Raw genomic sequence first — 6,000 nt, 5'->3', positions numbered from 1 at the left:
TTGTACACACACTGACATCACTCTGTGTCGCGTTGGCTCACACATCGTGCGTACATGCACTTGAACGGATTGATGTATGCAGTACATCCTCATTGTCCTGCACATTCGCGTAGTCTACGAGCTTCATTGCTGGACACGGGGCTAAATGTCGTCATTCCAGCAGTCAACAATATAATGGCTGACGCTGGCGCCGCGACCGCTGTGCTCCTTTAACAAGTTCGGCATCGCAGAATACTGCTGCTGCAGTGATTCATTTTACTTCTTCCAAGTTGTGCACAACTAGCAGTAACTCGCACCGAAGCGTAAATACCCCGCTCATAATCATCATTCATTGCCATGTCTTTTCGCTTTGCTTAAATACATTTAGATCATCATTAGACATCCGCATGAGACTGCTTCTACCGAAGGAGGTTTGTACTGCTATTACCGTCACCGATGCTAGCTCCCTTCCGTGGCTCCTGCTCATGGGCTAAGCGACAAAATTAAGACATTCCCCAGCATTGTCCTCAACGAATCTCACTTTTGGTTCGTCTTGTTACCGGAACGATCGTTGCGCCGTCAACAACAATAGCGCCAATGATATCGGTCGTAAAGGAAAGAAATAACATAAACAGATGAATCTGACGCACACGAATAGCGATAGACAATTCAGCAAACAGCATTCACCGCATGACTCTAGCTGTAACGTTTGTTGCGATCTCTGCTGTTGCTACCGTCATCTGTCTTGCCCGAACTGTCCCTTAACGTCATGGCTCTGTGCGTTGTTGTTACTTAACGGCAATTACATATCGTATTAATGCACTTTACAATCGTTTCCACATTTCCTACCTTATCCATTTTGTACTGTATTGCTCTGCTGACATGTCGCTGTGTTGACCTGATTATGGGACAAGGGAAACCAAACGTGTAGGCCGACAGCGAACCGGAAAATCTCACTTCGGCTCTTCGACTCCATGACCGTTCGTCACACATTACATCAAGCAGCTCATGAAGACATGTTCTGGCTGACCTGCTTTTAATGGTGGGGACCGGCAATGGCAATGAGGAACGAGATTTGCATAAACGAACTCGAACGGCTCATGCCTCAGGAACAGACTGACAAGCGGAAAATTCTGTTTTTCTGGACGACATTGGCTTTAATATGCCTGTCAGATCGCTAAAAGCCAAGTCTTTCAACAAAGCAAACCTGCGATTGCGGTATCAAAAGGGTGTAAACGCTTCAAAAGCAGCTGCAGCCTATTGCCTGCTATACCTCAGGGGCAGCCTAACAGTGACCTCTTTTGTACAAATCGTATATAGCACAGAATGATTACTACTTCTTCTTTTGACACGAAAAAACATCCTAATAAGCCCTGTTAATGTTTATATCGTGATATTATTCAGTACACAGATGGTCCACACATTTGTTTGACGAATTGCATTGTAGATCTACTTAACTGTACTTTTTGTACTGACTCGCTATTTGTAAATAAAGATGCGATGCTGATGCGGCAGAGACAAAGGGAAATAAGTGGGCAGTGAATTTAGAAAATTCCCACCGTTAATAATTAAAGTAAAGAGCTATAGCCCGAATCGTGCTAAAAGATGTCTATTAAGGCATACATAAATTATCTCTAGGGCTTCTCTCTTTTGCTAACACGTGCCTTTATTTTATAATACTTAGATGGTCAAACTGCAAGACCGCTATCCGATTTCCATTACCAGCACTGGATAATAGAATACTATGCAAAACTAATTTTAGCTATTCATTATATGTATCTGGACAACTATGTTCAATGTATTGCGAGGCTGTAACAAGCTTCGTAAATATCAACGAATCTCTTGCAAAATTAATTGAAGAAACTTCAAGTTCCTGTGTTCCTACAACTTGATGTGATGATAAAGAATAAACCTGTTCTCAAGGTCAATTTTATGTGAACCAAAAAGAAGGGAATGGGGCCACGTGTCCTAATTAGTAGATTTCTTGCATCGTATGTCCTTATTCAGGTGTTTCGAAGTTGTGACAACTCGAATATTGGGTTCTTTTGAATATATGCCAGTTCTCAAGTGTAAACTCCAGGACGTAATTACTATTGCCACCATTACCTTACAATACAGCATTTTGTACGACTTTTCAGAATCACAGCTAACAGATACGTGAAAATATATCACTGCAAGATCTAGATTCAGACAAAAAACTGTTCAACCAATTATAATAAAGTTTATGCTGTTAATTTGTTTTGTTGCTTTGCTAGATTTTTTTGCTTAGGTGTAATCGTAGATATTGATAAGTTGATGAGAAAAGATCAGATGCATCTGGGTGGCATGCCCAACGAAGCATAGTGTATTAACGTATGTCCAACGCTTTTTCACGCCAGTCATTTTTCTTCTGCTTTTACAGTCGAGTACTGGCTCTATATGCAACTCTGCTAATTTTATGATAATTAGATAGTAATAGTAAAAAAAAAGGCCGGATAACTATTTGCAAGCATCTTAAGGAGATTGGCCGCCTCAAAAGCGCACTGACCTTGATGTGTCGCATCCAAAAAATGCTCTATTATTTCATTCAATTAAAATAGTCGGGATTTTTAGCTCAAGATTTAGAATATGCTTCTACTATAGCTTGAACGGGTTTTTGTCTATTCATACATGCAGGATCTTAACGTGCAAATCCACGCATGTTGAGATCTTGGATAGAGAAGTTATATGTATGTCATGACCTACTTGCGTACGCAGGTACATACCACACAGAGAACCGGAGAAATTGAGCAACGATGCAAGTTATGGAAACCGGCCCGTTGTTATTATATCGATACTTGTCAGTACCAAGTAAGCTTCAGGGATGCAACCGCGTAGAGTCTTGCCGCGCTTTCCCTAAGAAAATAATTACTCTACGTTTGGCCTTTGAAACACCCAATATCCCTAAAACTTTGCTCGATATATGGGTTCACTGTAGCTTTTTTTTTTACCAAAGGATAACTTTATTAAGAAATAGGCAATTAAATGCGTACGCCAAAATCACAGAGTTATCTTCGAGCTATTTATTAATAAATTCCTTTGGCTTAAGTATCTGCGCCACCCATATAACGCTAGGTCTTGTAGGCATGCCTAGCTATCCTTACCTATTCTCAGTGGTTCAGATAAGCAGATAAATATTCGTCAGTGCAGTTCGCGCAATTCAGTAGCAGTCGCCATCAATTACATGTTGCCCTCTGTGGCATTACCGATCAACCACAAAAGTTGACGATGACGATGGCGATGGCGGTGGTGATGATGACAATCAATCAATCATCATCATGTCATACCATTGAGGTGTCGTTGAAGGTGTCGACCGGGGCCTCCTCAGACGAAAAGAAAAATCGAAGATAGGCAGGAAGAGAAGCTGGTCCCGGCAGTCAGCGGCTGTAGAAGTAACCGAGCGGTGGTCAACGGCTTAAGCTAGCAGCGCCGCGATCGTCGGCGTCGTTAACGTTTGCGTCAACAGACGTCACTGACACACAACAAAAAATGAGAAATAACAGCAGAACTACTACCATCTTTCGACAGCTGGATACGTAAGTACGTATATAGATACAAAGCTAGCCACATATCGCATTTAATTCCGTCTACCTGCCCACCCTAAGGTGGCGTGAGATAAAAAGGAATGGCGAGTCCATTCATTATCCGTTCTTTGAGCTTTTGCAACCAAACTAACTAAGTTTTCTTCATCTAGCAGTTACGTATATCAAAGAGAACTTCTATCGCCTACCTTTATCAACGTTGCAACCAGTGTCATCGCTGCAGATCTTCATATGCTTTTCTCTCTGCCATATTTTTGCCGTTGCACCTTTTTTGTCCTTGCTGTTATTCGATTGGGCTGTTATTAATGCTGTTATTTGTGCTTTCGATTGCTTCTTCTAACATCTGTTATTTATATTGTCGTACTTATTTGGCCACATCCAATAGCCGCTGGATGCTCTGTTATGGGGTTGTCGCTGTTGTTTTTTGTTGATGTACGTACATCCGTTTGTATTGCGCACGGCTGCTGCCATGGCATACGTACACATGCGCATTACGGCAATTGCCATACACATATATACGCCCTGTATCGACATCTATCATACATACATATATATCTGTGTTTGTATACAGATGTACATACATGTACAGATACAAGTGAGCGTGCTGCTGTTGTTGCTCCTGTTTTTTCCCTGTTGATCCCAGGCCAAAGTGCCGAGAAGTGGACAACAATATTAATTTGTTGAAACGCCTTAGACCGGCCCGTTCGATGATAATTCAGCGATAATGCTTAGCTATTCTACACTTCAGTTCCCTTAAATAGCGTCAACCATCTTGTCAGATTTAGCAATATAGCGTTAGCATCGCCAGCGCCAGTAGCAACATGAGCGTCTGCAACAGTAAACGTAAATACTTTCGCATATTGGCTGCTACGTATGGACAAACGGCATCTTTTCTTCACAGTTTGTCGGCTATCGAGATGTTATCTAGCGAAATGTTCTGATCACAAGATCAGATCACCATCATCAGCATCGCCTGTTTTAATCAGATGCTGTTGCTGTTGTTAGATGTATCGCTCGCGCCAGTCTTGCCGAAACGAACGATGGTTCTTCTTCTTCCACCACTCTATGTATCATCTGTTTATATGTATACCAGTAAAATATCAGCTACCGCTGTTCCTATAACGTTTAGATAGATATCTGTATATGTTTGTATGTAGTCTACAAGCGCATCGGACAGACGCTTTGCGCCGGTGACGTTCGAATGCCGTTCGCGAAGAGCGAAAGAAAAAGAGAACTATGGTGATCTTTGCCTGTATGAGTAAGCGTGTGTTTTTGCGTGCACGTTGCAAAATAATCGTGCTATCATTTCTCGCCATTTAAATCGGGCATCGAACGCTTTCAGGGGATCGACGTCGATAATATCGCTTTTGTCGTACGTTTGCTACGTGTCCTATGCGTGTATCCATCTGTGTTTGCTATTCTATTCGTTTAAGAGACGCGCCCTGTCTTTAGGTTATTTTTGTTGTCGTTAGGGGTGACCAAACACGAAGAGCTCAAGTGGCTATTGTAAGTGACTATTCCCTGGGCCTATCAAGTCTAATATACAATGTATGTGCACGCTTGTCATCAGGGGTAAAACGAGGGAGAGAAAGGCTAATGCGCATGATACTGTTTTAACTTACCATAATTATGTCTTCCCTCAGTGGTTGCTTCGTCGCTCTTTTTTTTCACTTAAACTTGTTAACTTTAGTTATGATTGTTTCAACACGGGAGAGTGACTCAAATTAGAGCTACCCCCCCCCCCCCCCCCTGAACTAGCACGTATTTTCTTACTTTTCAATTGTTTTCAGTTATTTTTCTATAATGAAATCTAGCAGGGTACAGACAGTATGCGGTGTATCAATGATCTGCGCGATCAGTTGTCATAACTGGTACCAGATGATCACGGTAGAGATACTTAAATGTTTAATAGTATTATATATAGTGCGAAGATGCTACCCGAAGGCTGATCACTCTTCGTCAACATCGCTTCTATTGAACATTACAAAATAATGTCAACAACAGTCATACGGTACCATATGAATAAATTTGTCAATCATCAGGTATCTAAACAAAAAGATATTGGGGTAGTTTCATAAAACAGACCTAGCATTTGGGACAAGTCAGGGGCGAGTATACGGCACCCTTTCTAGCAGTTGGCTGGAACTATATAATGCGTTACATACAAACACGCACAGTCTTGCTTCTGTGCCTGTCAATCTAACTAAACCGAATATTTTTATACTCGTATACTAAATCGTATGGCGTAATCGTGTCGAATAATCGCTAATATGGCAGAGTGTGTAACACGTAAATCACCAGGATCGATGAGAATCATCGTCCACTCGCTGATTTATAGTCTGCGTGAGTGTCTGTGTTTGTTTAGAGATAGGTAAACAAATGACAGAGGATAGCACTTGTGTCTTTTATGCGTCACATGAAAAGTGTCATTGTGATCGAACAAGACGACAATGCCCTTCAG

The 6,000-nt window shown here is 41.6% G+C and overlaps 1 long non-coding RNA gene across 1 annotated transcript; it reads right to left on the bottom strand.

The window, feature by feature from the left end:
• Nucleotides 1-2,983: 2,983 nt before the first annotated feature.
• LOC147755246 (uncharacterized) lies at nt 2,984-5,253 on the bottom strand. Its single transcript, XR_015328595.1, has 2 exons — nt 3,728-5,253; nt 2,984-3,469 (listed from the first exon to the last, which is right to left on the bottom strand). It is a non-coding gene; the product is annotated as an uncharacterized LOC147755246 (long non-coding RNA).
• Nucleotides 5,254-6,000: the final 747 nt, after the last annotated feature.

Source organism: Varroa destructor, unplaced genomic scaffold, assembly GCF_002443255.2.
Source record: "Varroa destructor unplaced genomic scaffold, Vdes_3.0 BEIS01000005.1, whole genome shotgun sequence".
NCBI classification, from domain to species: domain Eukaryota; kingdom Metazoa; phylum Arthropoda; class Arachnida; order Mesostigmata; family Varroidae; genus Varroa; species Varroa destructor.
Note: the sequence above shows the minus strand (reverse complement) of the source record. Positions and strands in the feature narration are given on the sequence as shown.